Source organism: Ambystoma mexicanum, chromosome 14, assembly GCF_040938575.1.
Source record: "Ambystoma mexicanum isolate Mex_15411 chromosome 14, UKY_AmexF1_1, whole genome shotgun sequence".
In the NCBI taxonomy this organism is placed as follows: domain Eukaryota; kingdom Metazoa; phylum Chordata; class Amphibia; order Caudata; family Ambystomatidae; genus Ambystoma; species Ambystoma mexicanum.
The window spans coordinates 230058751-230074356 of record NC_090940.1 but is presented as its reverse complement, the minus strand read 5'-3'; positions in this window follow the sequence as shown (position 1 = coordinate 230074356).

Below are 15606 nucleotides of genomic sequence, written 5' to 3'. Positions count from 1 at the left end.
CCCCCCAGCAGTGCAGGGGCAGCCTCCACCAGGCCCCCACCCATGTCTACCACCACCCCCACCCCCTAGCAGTGCATGGGCAGCCTCCACCAGGCCCCCACCCATGTCTACCACCACCCCCACCCCCCAGCCACCAGGGGCAGCCTCCACCAGGCCCCCACCCATGTCTACCACCACCCCCACCCCCCAGCAGTGCAGGGGCAGCCTCCACCAGGCCCCCACTCATGTCTCCCATCACCCCCATCCCCAGCAGTGCAGGGGCAGCCTCCACCAGGCCCCCACCCATGTCTACCACCACCCCCACCCCCAAGCCACCAGGGGCAGCCTCCACCAGGCTCCCACACATGTCCCCCTGCACCCCCACCCCCCAGCAGTGCAGGGGCAGACTCCACCAGGCCCCCACCCATGTCTACCACCACCCCCACCCCCCAGCAGTGCAGGGGCAGCCTCCACCAGGCCCCCACCCATGTCTACCACCACTCCACCCCCCAGCCAGGAGGGGCAGCCTCCACCGGGCTCCCACACATGTCCCCCTGCACGCCCACCCCCCAGCCACCAGGGGCAGCCTCCACCAGGCCCCCACTCATGTCCCTTATCGCCCCCACCCCCCAGCAGTGCAGGGGCAGCCTCCACCAGGCCCCCACCCATGTCTACCACCACCCCCACCCCCCAGCAGTGCAGGGGCAGCCTCCACCAGGCCCCCACTCATGTCTCCCAGCACCCCCACCCCCCAGCAGTGCAGGGGCAGCCTCCACTAGGCCCCCACCCATGTCTACCACCACCCCCACCCCCCAGCCACCAGGGGCAGCCTCCACCAGGCTCCCACACATGTCCCCCTGCACCCCCACCCCCCAACCCCCAGGGGCAGCCTCCACCAGGCCCCCACTCATGTCCCCCATCACCCCCACCCCCCAGCAGTGCAGGGGCAGACTCCATCAGGCCCCCACTCATGTCTCCCATCACCCCACCCCCAGCCACCAGGGGCAGCCTCCACCAGGCTCCCACACATGTCCCCCTGCACCCCCACCCCCCAGCCCCCAGGGGCAGCCTCCACCAGGCCCCCACTCATGTCCCCCATCACCCCCACCCCCCAGCCACCAGGGGCAGCCTCCACCAGGCCCCCACCCATGTCTACCACCACCCCCACCCCCAGCAGTGCAGGGGCAGCCTCCACCAGGCCCCCACTCATGTCTCCCATCACCCCCACCCCCCAGCAGTGCAGGGGCAGCCTCCACCAGGCCCCCACCCATGTCTACCACCACTCAAACCCCCCAGCAGTGCAGGGGCAGCCTACACCAGGCCCCCACCCATGTCTACCACCACCCCCACCCCCCAGCCACCAGGGGCAGCCTCCACCAGGCCCCCACCCATGTCTACCACCACCCCCCAGCAGTGCAGGGGCAGCCTCCACCAGGCCCCCACTCATGTCTCCCATCACCCCCACCCCCAGCAGTGCAGGGGCAGCCTCCACCAGGCCCCCACCCATGTCTACCACCACCCCCACCCCCCAGCCACCAGGGGCAGCTTCCACCAGGCTCCCACACATGTCCCCCTGCACCCCCACCCCCCAGCAGTGCAGGGGCAGCCTCCACCAGGCCCCCACCCATGTCTACCACCACCCCCACCCCCCATCAGTGCAGGGGCAGCCTCCACCAGGCCCCCACCCATGTCTACCACCACCCCCACCCCCCAGCCACCAGGGGCAGCCTCCACCAGGCTCCCACACATGTCCCCCTGCACCCCCACCCCCCAGCCACTTGGGGCAGCCTCCACCAGGCCCCCACTCATGTCCCCTATCACCCCCACCCCCCAGCAGTGCAGGGGCAGCCTCCACCAGGCCCCCACCCATGTCTACCACCACCCCCACCCCCCAGCAGTGCAGGGGCAGCCTCCACCAGGCCTCCACTCATGTCTCCCATCACCCCCACCCCCCGGCAGTGCAGGGGCAGCCTCCACCTGGCCCCCACCAATGTCTACCACCACCCCCACCCCCCAGCCACCAGGGGCAGCCTCCACCAGGCTCCCACACATGTCCCCCTGCACCCCCACCCCCCATCCCCCAGGGGCAGCCTCCACCAGGCCCCCACTCATGTCTCCCATCACACCCACCCCCCAGCCACCAGGGGCAGCCTCCACCAGGCCCCCACTCATGTCCCCCATCACCCCCACCCCCCAGCAGTGCAGGGGCAGCCTCCACCAGGCCCCCACTCATGTCTCCCATCACCCCCACCCCCCAGCAGTGCAGGGGCAGCCTCCACCAGCCCCCCACTCATGTCCCCCATCACCCCCACCCCCCAGCAGTGCAGGGGCAGCCTCCACCAGGCCCCCACTCATGTCTCCCATCACCCCCACCCCCCAGCAGTGCAGGGGCAGCCTCCACCAGGCCCCCACTCATGTCTACCACCACCCCCACCCCCCAGCAGTGCAGGGGCAACCTCCACCAGGCCCCCACTCATGTCTCCCATCACCCCCACCCCCCAGCAGTGCAGGGGCAGCCTCCACCAGGCCCCCACCCATGTCTACCACCACCCCCACCCCCCAGCCACCAGGGGCAGCCTCCACCAGGCTCCCACACATGTCCCCCTGCACCCCTACCCCCCAGCCCCCAGGGGCAGCCTCCACCAGGCCCCCACTCATGTCCCCCATCACCCCCACCCCCCCAGCAGTGCAGGGGCAGCCTCCACCAGGCCCCCACTCATGTCTCCCATCACCCCCACCCCCCAGCAGTGCAGGGGCAGCCTCCACCAGGCCCCCACTCATGTCTACCACCACCCCCACCCCCAGCAGTGCAGGGGCAGCCTCCACCAGGCTCCCACACATGTCCCCTTGCACCCCCACCCCCCAGCCCCCAGGGGCAGCCTCCACCAGGCCCCCACTCATGTCCCCCATCACCCCCACCGCCCAGCAGTGCAGGGACAGCCTCCACCAGGCCCCCACTCACGTCTCCCATCACCCCCACACCCGAGCAGTGCAGGGGCAGCCTCCACCAGGCCCCCACTCATGTCTACCACCACCACCACCCCCCAGCAGTGCAGGGGCAGCCTCCACCAGGCTCCCACACATGTCCCCCTGCACCCCCACCCCCCAGCCACCAGGGGCAGCCTCCACCAGGCCCCCACCCATGTCTACCACCACCCCCACCCCCCATCAGTGCAGGGGCAGCCTCCACCAGGCCCCCACCCATGTCTACCACCACCCCCACCCCCCAGCCACCAGGGGCAGCCTCCACCAGGCTCCCACACATGTCCCCCTGCTCCCCCACCCCCCAGCCACTTGGGGCAGCCTCCACCAGGCCCCCACTCATGTCCCCTATCACCCCCACCCCCCAGCAGTGCAGGGGCAGCCTCCACCAGGCCCCCACCCATGTCTACCACCACCCCCACCCCCCAGCAGTGCAGGGGCAGCCTCCACCAGGCCTCCACTCATGTCTCCCATCACCCCCACCCCCCGGCAGTGCAGGGGCAGCCTCCACCTGGCCCCCACCAATGTCTACCACCACCCCCACCCCCCAGCCACCAGGGGCAGCCTCCACCAGGCTCCCACACATGTCCCCCTGCACCCCCACCCCCCATCCCCCAGGGGCAGCCTCCACCAGGCCCCCACTCATGTCTCCCATCACCCCCACCCCCCAGCCACCAGGGGCAGCCTCCACCAGGCCCCCACTCATGTCCCCCATCACCCCCACCCCCCAGCAGTGCAGGGGCAGCCTCCACCAGGCCCCCACTCATGTCTCCCATCACCCCCACCCCCCAGCAGTGCAGGGGCAGCCTCCACCAGGCCCCCACTCATGTCCCCCATCACCCCCACCCCCCAGCAGTGCAGGGGCAGCCTCCACCAGGCCCCCACTCATGTCTCCCATCACCCCCACCCCCCAGCAGTGCAGGGGCAGCCTCCACCAGGCCCCCACTCATGTCTACCACCACCCCCACCCCCCAGCAGTGCAGGGGCAACCTCCACCAGGCCCCCACTCATGTCTCCCATCACCCCCACCCCCCAGCAGTGCAGGGGCAGCCTCCACCAGGCCCCCACCCATGTCTACCACCACCCCCACCCCCCAGCCACCAGGGGCAGCCTCCACCAGGCTCCCACACATGTCCCCCTGCACCCCTACCCCCCAGCCCCCAGGGGCAGCCTCCACCAGGCCCCCACTCATGTCCCCCATCACCCCCACCGCCCAGCAGTGCAGGGACAGCCTCCACCAGGCCCCCACTCACGTCTCCCATCACCCCCACACCCGAGCAGTGCAGGGGCAGCCTCCACCAGGCCCCCACTCATGTCTACCACCACCACCACCCCCCAGCAGTGCAGGGGCAGCCTCCACCAGGCTCCCACACATGTCCCCCTGCACCCCCACCCCCCAGCCACCAGGGGCAGCCTCCACCAGGCCCCCACTCATGTCCCCCATCACCCCCACCCCCAAGCAGTGCAGGGGCAGCCTCCACCAGGCCCCCACTCATGTCTCCCATCACCCCCACCCCCCAGCAGTCCAGGGGCAGCCTCCACCAGGCACCCACTCATGTCCCCCTGCACCCCCACCCCCCAGCCGTGCGATTTGCCTGGGTACGTGTACTTCGGGGTGCGCGGGATGTTCCACACGCGATTGGCCTGGGTATGTGTACTTCGGGGTGCGCGGGAAGTCCCACACGCGATTGGCCTGGGTACGTGTACTTCGGGGTGCGTGGGAAGTTCCACACGCGATTGGCCTGGGTACGTGTACTACGGGGTGTGCGGGAAGTCCCACACGCGATTGGCCTGGGTACGTGTACTTCGGGGTGCGCGGGAAGTCCCACACGTGATTGGCCTGGGTACGTGTACTTCGGGGTGCGCAGCAGTGCAGGGGCAGCCTCCACCAGGCCCCCACCCATGTCTACCACCACCCCCACCCCCCAGCCACCAGGGGCAGCTTCCACCAGGCTCCCACACATGTCCCCCTGCACCCCCACCCCCCAGCAGTGCAGGGGCAGCCTCCACCAGGCCCCCACCCATGTCTACCACCACCCCCACCCCACAGCCGTGCAGGGGCAGCCTCCACCAGGCCCCCACCCATGTCTACCACCACCCCCACCCCCCAGCAGTGCAGGGGCAGCCTCCACCAGGCCTCCACTCATGTCTCCCATCACCCCCACCCCCCGGCAGTGCAGGGGCAGCCTCCACCTGGCCCCCACCCATGTCTACCACCACCCCCACCCCCCAGCCACCAGGGGCAGCCTCCACCAGGCTCCCACACATGTCCCCCTGCACCCCCACCCCCCATCCCCCAGGGGCAGCCTCCACCAGGCCCCCACTCATGTCTCCCATCACCCCCACCCCCCAGCCACCAGGGGCAGCCTCCACCAGGCCCCCACTCATGTGCCCCATCACCCCCACCCCCCAGCAGTGCAGGGGCAGCCTCCACCAGGCCCCCACTCATGTCTCCCATCACCCCCACCCCCCAGCAGTGCAGGGGCAGCCTCCACCAGGCCCCCACTCATGTCCCCCATCACCCCCACCCCCCAGCAGTGCAGGGGCAGCCTCCACCAGGCCCCCACTCATGTCTCCCATCACCCCCACCCCCCAGCAGTGCAGGGGCAGCCTCCACCAGGCCCCCACTCATGTCTACCACCACCCCCACCCCCCAGCAGTGCAGGGGCAACCTCCACCAGGCCCCCACTCATGTCTCCCATCACCCCCACCCCCCAGCAGTGCAGGGGCAGCCTCCACCAGGCCCCCACCCATGTCTACCACCACCCCCACCCCCCAGCCACCAGGGGCAGCCTCCACCAGGCTCCCACACATGTCCCCCTGCACCCCTACCCCCCAGCCCCCAGGGGCAGCCTCCACCAGGCCCCCACTCATGTCCCCCATCACCCCCACCCCCCAGCAGTGCAGGGGCAGCCTCCACCAGGCCCCCACTCATGTCTCCCATCACCCCCACCCCCCCAGCAGTGCAGTGGCAGCCTCCACCAGGCCCCCACTCATGTCTACCACCACCCCCACCCCCAGCAGTGCAGGGGCAGCCTCCACCAGGCTCCCACAAATGTCCCCTTGCACCCCCACCCCCCAGCCCCCAGGGGCAGCCTCCACCAGGCCCCCACTCATGTCCCCCATCACCCCCCAGCAGTGCAGGGACAGCCTCCACCAGGCCCCCACTCATGTCTCCCATCACCCCCACACCCCAGCAGTGCAGGGGCAGCCTCCACCAGGCCCCCACTCATGTCTACCACCACCACCACCCCCCAGCAGTGCAGGGGCAGCCTCCACCAGGCTCCCACACATGTCCCCCTGCACCCCCACCCCCCAGCCACCAGGGGCAGCCTCCACCAGGCCCCCACTCATGTCCCCCATCACCCCCACCCCCAAGCAGTGCAGGGGCAGCCTCCACCAGGCCCCCACTCATGTCTCCCATCACCACCACCCCCCAGCAGTCCAGGGGCAGCCTCCACCAGGCCCCCACTCATGTCCCCCTGCACCCCCACCCCCCAGCCGTGCGATTTGCCTGGGTACGTGTACTTCGGGGTGCGCGGGATGTTCCACACGCGATTGGCCTGGGTACGTGTACTTCGGGGTGCGCGGGAAGTCCCACACGCGATTGGCCTGGGTACGTGTACTTCGGGGTGCGTGGGAAGTTCCACACGCGATTGGCCTGGGTACGTGTACTACGGGGTGCGCGGGAAGTCCCACACGCGATTGGCCTGGGTACGTATACTTCGGGGTGCGCGGGAAGTCCCACACGTGATTGGCCTGGGTACGTGTACTTCGGGGTGCGCGGGAAGTTCCACATGCGATTGGCCTGGGTACGTGTACTTCGGGGTGCGCAGGAAGTCCCACATGCGATTGGCCTGGGTACGTGTACTTCGGGGTGCGCAGGAAGTTCCACACGCGATTGGCCTAGGTACGTGTACTACGGGGTGCGCGGGAAGTCCTACACGCGATTGGCCTGGGTACGTGTACTTCGGGGTGTGCGTGAACTTCCACACGCGACTGGGCCTGTGAGAGTGGGGTACATGTATTCCAGGGTTGGGCGGGAATATTTACCCGCGACTGGGCCTGGGAGAGCGTGCTACGTGTATTCCTGGGGTGGGCGGGAAGATTCACTTGTTCACCTACGACGTGCCGAAAAATAAATGGTCCAATCCTGAGACACGTACGCCAGTCTGAAGCAGGCGTACGTCGACCCGCGCAGCATAAAAGTGCGCGCAAACAACAAACAAGCTCATACGCCAGGATGAATATACCATTCCTAGCAGCAGTGGCCGTGGGTTACCAAAGGAGGAGGAGGAGGATAGTGAGGGCCTGAATTTTCACTCCCAGAACCAGCCTTTTTGGGATGCCTGATGACCAGGTGTATGGGAGGTACAGGTTTCCCCCACACATAATACTGGACCTGGTCAGTGAGTGGGAGGATGACCTCACATCACCCACCCTGTGCTCCCAAGCACTCAGCCCCCTGGAGAAGGTCCTCAATGTACTGCACTTCTTGGCCACAGGATCATTTCAGCGGACAAGTGCCATAGTGGGTGGGGTGTCACAGGCCACGCAGTCACGCTGCCTACACCAGGTCTTGAACATCATCACTGCACGCCCATCAGTCCGTAGGCACATATACCTGCCCAGGACACCTGCAGAAAAGTGCTAGGTGCCATTGACTGCACCCATGTGGCACTACGTCCCCCCAGGGCATCTGAGCACATCTATAGGAACCGTAAGCACTGGCATTCCATCAACGTGCAGGTAGTATGTAATGCTAAGGGAATCATCACCTCAGTATATGCCAACTATCAAGGGTCCACCCACGACAGCTTCATTTACCGAATGTCTACCCTAAGCCGGGACCTAGAACCTGGGCGGCATGGTGATACATGGCTACTTGGTGAGTATGAATGCCACTGCACATGCATGCATGTCAGATGCAGAGTTATGTCACTATTCCACTAATGATACTCATCACCTCCTCACCAGGGGACAGTGCCTACCCTCTGAGCACCCACATGATGACGCCAATTCGGAACCCCACCACGCCTCCAGAGGTAAGATACAACACAGCCCATATTGCAACCCGGGGCATAGTGGAGCGCACATTCGGATTGCTCAAGTCACGCTTTCGCTCCCTTGACCGTTCTGGCGGGCAGCTGTTATATGCGCCCCCAGTAGTGTGCAGGATCATAGTGGCAACATGTGTCCTGCACAATGTTGCAACACGCCGTGGCCTGGCTGTGGACATGGTGGTGCCCCCACATCCCCAACCACATGCACGGCCGCTGCGCATGGGAGGGGAGAGGGCACGGGGTGAGGCAGCCCGTACGCAGCTGGTGGCTAATTACTTCACATAGAAATCACACCCCAGTGGAGTGCACACAGGACTGGCACATACCATCTGATAAGCAATGATGACTCGACCTGACAATTAAGACGAACAAAGGGACTGCCAACTGTCAGAACCATAGCAGCCTGAGATTGTTCATGTGGAAGTGTCACAATGTGTGCATCCCTACCTACACAAACACCACCAATGCAGTGTCATGAAAAGACACTTCCATGCTGCAGAAATGAATACCCACTCGCAAAATACTACATGAAAACAGTGCCATGTCACCCACCCCCTCCCCGGCATGGCCACACAACACACCATGGCATGTCATGCAATGTGAGAGGAAAGAAATTAATCCCCACAACATGCCCCAAGTGTCACCAGCTACAGTGTCCCTAATGGAAACATGTCCACAAATGAAATGCTCACAGTAATGCAGGACCTACAACCCACATGTTAGGCGGAAACCTGTGCAGTTCCTTCTGGGACCACTGCAAAAGATTTAGGACTACAGGCGTTGGCGGTGAACCCACTTGGTAGCAGTCTGCACCACACAGATTCACTTGGTAGCTGTGGCTGAGCAGTCAGACTTCTCTCAAGAAAAGTTGAGCAGTATGTGGAGTATACAAAATAGGGCAATTCTTCACAGCAAGACAAGCAACCACGCAACGAGGCTTAGTGTAAAGATATTAAGGTATTTATTTATAGCAGAACATCTATGAAAAACACTAAAGCAAATCACGGCAAACAAATCAAACACAATTAATCTATGAAGTAGAAAACGATCAATCCCCCTAGCAAAATATCGACAATTCTAGGTTCTACCGGTACCACTTATTTTCAGACAGAGGTGTATACCTCAACCTAGATGACACTCGAATATTAGTTAGGAAGGGAGAGAAAAAGATAGGCAGGTTATGCAGTCAACACAGTTCAATCCTACGCGGATAAAATGCAAGGCAGGAAGGCAAGAATCGCAATAGATCATAAAGTTCAGAGGCCAGGCCTACTCGGAGAGAGGCAAGGCGCGATGTCCCAAAAAGTCTCTAGTGGAGATGCATTCAAGTCTTTATAGCAAATTGTTATCGGCAGATTGAACCAGTTCAGAACAAAGAATGAGCAAAGCTTGGAGGCGACCCAGGGGAACGGAGAGGATTAAGACACCTCACTCGAACTGACCAAAAGGGAAGCCAGGCGGACACGGTACCGTGTTGTGGAGGGCAGCTCTGGCGGGGGCAGTTGTTCCTGGTGGTGGATGCACGTCGGGTCTTGGCTAAGAGTAGAGATGATCTCGTCGTCGAAGGAAAGTGAAGTCCGGTGCACCACCAGGGAAGAGACCAGCCGCGGAGTGCTCCGTCACAAGGCACCACCTTTTGGTCGCGGTACAAGGGTAGTGGCTATCCGGTTGCCGAGGTGCTCTGCACGGGCAATTCGACCACTGGGTCCTGAGGCGAATAAAAAGTGAAGGGGACTGGTTGTTCCCACCAGTCAGAGGAAGAGACTCTCCGGCAGGGAGATCTCCTCTGTCGTCTGGAAGTGGTGAGTCAGCTCAGCAGGGCTCCACCGGAGGTGTCGTCGTTGCAGGTCGGCTCAGCGTTACGCTCGTCGGATTCTTAGGTCCTGTGGCGACTTCTGAAGATCCAGTCCCAAAAGCCCTGCTTTTATGCAGAAGACCCCCATTCATCCAGACTAGCTGTCAATCAACACATGCTAAGTGGTGAGCGGGAAGGCTCACCACCTGGGCCAATCACTCCAGAGTGCGACCTGAGTTGGCAAGGCAACTCGGTCCAGGGTGCCTAAACCCCCTCCCACACCCCTGAGGTAACCCAGGCAGAAATGCACCACTTTGGAGGGTCTCTGTACAGAAGCCCGCCAAAAGTGGAACAAAGGGCTCAACCTTTGGTTTAGGAGTCACAGAGACGAACACAGACGCCATTTTAAAACCGAGTTCTGGCAGAAAATACCACTCGATAAACTTATTTAAAATAAGTAGATCAATGGTACGTCAGAGAATAATGAGAAAAAGTATCAATCTCCAACAATGGGACGAATCCCATAGGGTTATGTTCGGGATCGAACATAACAAGTAGTTTCCACTGCCACCAGCCAAAACTCGACGAGGGGGGACGGGACAGTGCCCCCTCGAGTAACAGATCCAGGAGTAATCGAATTACCCCTACTAGTACGTCCACAATAAGATGGTTTGTACTAGTTCTGTTAGTAAATTTAGGTCTAGTAAAGCCAATGGTGGCTTTACATACCCGGGGAGACAGTAGTCAGTCCCCGGGCATGGAGTCTATGTTGGGGGACCCGCTAGGGCGCCCCCGTGTTACGACACATAGGGTGCGGTGTAACACACATAGAAAAACATATGAGACCCTATGGAGTAAAAGACCCCATAGCCCATCGAACACATTGACACTTCAAAGGAATTACACACATACATGTCCAAGAGTGGGAGAAAAGAGTCTCACTCTTGGCAGGATGGAAAAAAACAAACTCCAGAAATCCAGCAAAGCTGCTGGGGGACTCACTAGGTTAGGAAATTCAGCCTAAACAGAGAATTCTCCCTAACACTCGCCCCCCCCAGACTAAGGGACAGGAGGATTTAATCCACTCCTGGATGAATCTCATACCTCTAGTCGATGACATACATCCTAGAGAGACTATCAGCATTTTGGTGGTGACACCCTGACCTGTGCTCAATGGTGAAATCAAACCCTTGCAGGCAGATCGACCATCTCAATAGTTTTGGGTTTTCCCCTTTCATTTGCATTAACCATCTCAAGGGTTGGTGGTCAGTCTGAATAACAAAAGTAGAACCATACAAGTACGGCCTAAACTTCTTCAGAGCCCACACGATAGCAAAGCACTCTCTTTCGATTGTTGCCCACCTTGTTTCAGGATCCTTCAGCTTGCGGCTGATGAAGCAAACGGGGTGCTCCCTACCTTTCCCATCCAGTTGACTGAGTACGGCACCTATTCCTACATTTGAAGCATCTGTCTGCACAATGAAGTGTTGGCGGTAATCAGGAGCTCTGAGTACTGGGGCTTGGCAAAGAGCCTTTTTCAGGTTTTCAAAAGCCTGATTGCACTCCTCGTTCCATTTAACCTTTTTAGGAAATTTGGGCGAGGAGATGACATTCAGTGGAGAAGCTATGGTCCCATAGTTCTCTATGAAATTCCTGTAATACCCAGTGAGGCCTAGGAAAGCTCTCACTTGGGTTTGAGTAGTCGGTGTTGTCCAATTTTGCACAGCTTCAATTTTACTGAGCAAAGGCCTTATTTCTCCACCGCCTACCTCATGCCCAAGATAGACTACCTTACTCTGTCCAATTTGGCATCTGCTCGCCTTTATGGTCAGATTGGCTCGTCCAAGAGCCTGCAAAACATCTCTCAGGTGGGTTACATGTTCTTCCCAGGAATTGCTGAACACTGCGATGTCATCCAAGTATGCCATGCAGAAGTCCTCCATCCCATTCAGAACCTGGTTTACCATCCGTTGAAACGTAGCAGGTGCAATCTTCAATCCGAAGGGCATTACCTTAAACTGGTATAGGCCAACGGGGGTAGAAAATGCAGTTTTCTCCTTGGCCTGGTCTGTCAGGGCTATTTGCCAATAGCCTGACGTCAAGTCAAATGTGCTGAGGAACTTGGCGGCGCCAAGTTTATCCACCAACTCATCTGTTCTTGGCAAAGGGTGGGCATCAGTCTTGGTGACTGCATTAAGAGCTCTATAATCCACGCAGAATCTAAGTTCTTTAGATCCGGCCTTTGGTACTAACACAACTGGGCTAGACCATGGACTAGCAGAGGGCTCTATTACCCCGAGATCGAGCATCTTGCTGACCTCACCTTTGATGTGGGTTTGTACGTTTTCTGACATGCGGTATCCTCTGCTTTTGACTGGCAGACAGTCACCAGTGAGTATGTCGTGCTGGCCCCAAGGGGTCAAGCCTGGTGAAAGCGAGAACAGAGAGGCAAACTGATTCAACATAGATTTGCACTCTTCTTGTTGCTCGGGTGTCAGATTGGAGGAGAGATTTACTCCTTCAATTTTTTCATCTAAAGGTAAGCCTCTGAGGAGATCCGGAAGAGCTTCACTCTCTTCTTCTTCCTCGGATGACGCGAGAAGCAATGCTCCTACATCAGGTCGTGAGACATACGCTTTAAGTCGGTTGGTGTGAAAGACTGTCGGAGCCTCCTTGGGATTGCCCAAGTCCACCAGATAGTTAACCTCTCCGAGTTTACCCACGACTCGGAAGGGTCCCATCCACTTATCTTGCAAGGCCCTCTGCCTTGTTGGGATCATAACGAGAACGAGCTGGTCTTGAGCGAACTCAACCATGTTAGCCTTTTGATCGTGCCAATGCTTGACCAATGCTTGTCCAGCTTTCAAGTTATCGCTTGCTTCCGTCATCATGTGTGACATTCTCCTCCGGAGACCTATCACGTAGTCAGTCACTCTGACTGGCTTGGGGTAAGGAGCACTCTCCAACCCCTCCTTAATCAGGGCCAATGGACCTCTGACTGGATGACCATAGAGTAGTTCGAAGGGCGAGTAACCTACGCCCTCCTGAGGGACTTCTCTATAAGCAAAGAGAAGGCATGGCAGTAAAAGGTCCCACTTATGCTTAAGGGGTTCCTCTAAAGCACCTATCATGCTCTTCATGGTTCAGTTGAACAGTTCTACCAACCCATTGGTTTGTGGGTGGTAAGCTGTTGAGAACTTGTAAGTAACTCCACAGGTTTTCCACATGGCTTTCATGTAGTGGGACATAAAGTTTGACCCCCTGTCAGAGATTACTTCCTTAGGAAACCCGACCCTAGTAAAAATACCAAGGAGGGCCTTAGCCACAGCCGGGCTGTAACAGTCCTCATAGGAATTGCCTCAGGATACCTAGTAGCATGGTCTACTACAACAAGTATTAACCTGTTGCCTGAGGAGGTTGGAGGATCAAGGGGACCAACGATGTCAATCCCTACTCTCTCAAATGGGACTCCCACGACTAGGAGAGGCACTAAAGGTGCCACATTCTTGGAGCCAACCTTACCAGAGATCTGGCAGGTGTGGCAGCTCCTGCAGTGTTTTTCTACTTCGGCCCCCCATCTTCGGCCAATATAAGTAGAGAGAGAGCCTTTCCTTAGTCTTCTTGAAACTCAAGTGACCAGCCAAAGGAATCTCGTGGGCTAACTGCAAGAACTGTGGTCTGTTCTCTTGGGGTACTACAAGTCGTTTGTAGTCTCCAGGTGCAGACTCGGTTGGTTCACTGTAGAAGAGCCCATCTTCCCAGTGCAACCTGTATTTCCCAGGCTCTTGCCCTTCAGCCTGAGTTTCTGCCTGGTGGCGAAGACCTTCCAGAGTTGGACATTCTCTCTGTCCCTTACTGAAGTCTGCCCTGCTGGGTCCACCTTCTGCCAGTAAAGACTGCAGCTCAGGATGGTCAACAGGATCCAGATCTCCAATGAGTTCCTGGCCTTTCATTAGTTCTTCCTCAGAGTCTAATTCTACCACACAGGGTTGTACCTCCCTCTCAGCCTCGGCTGGAGGTGGAGTTACGGGTGTAACTTTGGACAACCGCGGGGAAGTCCGTGTGGGCTGCACTGGAATGCTGGCTGCTGGTTTCGGGATAGAAGTCTTAGGTTTCCCTTTCGCTTCTGATTTCTTGGAGACAGCGACTGACAATTCCAGTGGAGCAGGAGTGATTTCTTTCTTCATCATCTCCTGGAGAGTACCGTGCATGGTCCTCTCTCTTGCAGGTCTGGTTAGCTCCTGTAACCATTTACTAGGAGGTCTGGGAGTATGCGATACAACTCCGAGAGTTTTCAAATCGTTACCCAACAGTACGCGTCCTGGTACCACACTCTATATGCTGACAAGTATCTTCACAGTCATGTCGTTACACTGGATGAGAACTGGTAATTGGGGAAGCATCTGCAGAGGCCCTCCAGCTAACTTGGTGAGGCGTTTGGGTGCCTTAGCAACATCCTCAGCCTGAAAAAATGATTTATCCACCACAGTTATGCTGGTCCCAGTGTCCCTAATGGCAGGAGTCTCCTGACCATTCACCTGGACACTGTCCTTATAATACTCTTTAGTATTAACGGGGATAGAATTATAGACATCTAAATTCTGTTGTTCCCACAACCCCAGAGATACTAAAGAAACGCTGGCTGAGACTCCAATGGGTTTGTCAGCTAGCAGTAGAAAGTTTCCACTTGCCATTTGGACTTCCTCCTCTGGAGCGAAGGCTAAGGAGACAAGCTGGACCCCTGAAGGTTTACCCTTACATCTGGGATCTCCTTTCACGTGATCAGTCGAGCCACAAACAAAGCATTTACCGAATGCTTTCTGGAATGGTGGCTTGTTCTGACCTCCTTCCGGTTTGGCACCAGAAGACATACTATTCTGCTGTGGTTTTCCCTGTGGCTTACCCTTCTGGTTTTGTTTGGGGCCCTCTTTGGAATGTGAGTTATTAGAATTCTCTTTTGAGTCTTTTTTAGGCTGTTTTCCCTCATCCTTTTTCTGAGTTGCCCCAGAATCCTTATGAGTAGCCCTGTTGGCAACCCACAAGTCAGCAGCCTTAGCTAGCTCCCTGGAATCCAATTCCTTCGAATCAGCCAAGTGCTGTCTGAACTCAGGAGAACAGGCATCATAAATAGACTCCAACATAAAAAGATTCCTCATACCCTCATAAGTGTTCACTTTGTAACCCTTAATCCATCCCTCCAAGTTTTTCAACCCTTCACTCACCCAGGTAGCCCAAGGGGTACGATCATGCTTTTTGAGGATTCTAAACCTCTTAAGATACTGGGAAGGGGTCTTCCCGAATCTAGCTATCAAAGCTAGTTTCACACTTTCGTAATCCGTCTTATCCGCCTCCCCCAACTCCATTACCACATCAGTCGCAACAGGAGGGAGCCTAGAGAACAACCAGGGAAGCAACGCATTCCCGGTGATGTCCTGGAGCCCATGATTGTATTCAAACAGTTTCAACCAATCCAACACATCCAATCTCGGTTCATACATACCCACTAATTCCTTCCGCATTCGGGGTCTTTTGGGACTGGAGCTCCTAGAGGAACCAGAGGAGAGAGAAGCATTTTCGATAGACAACTTTTTCATTTCTAACTCGTGATTAAGTTCTATTTCTCTGAGTCTTAACTCAGCTTGCTTCTGCTCAGCCTGGGCATTCATCCGTCTGAACTCGAGCTCTTGGTTTCGTTCAGATTGAGCCAAGAACCGTTTATATTCTAATTCGAGCTTCATTTTTTCAAGTTCAAAATAAGCAGGGTTACTTGTGGGACCTGGTATGGGC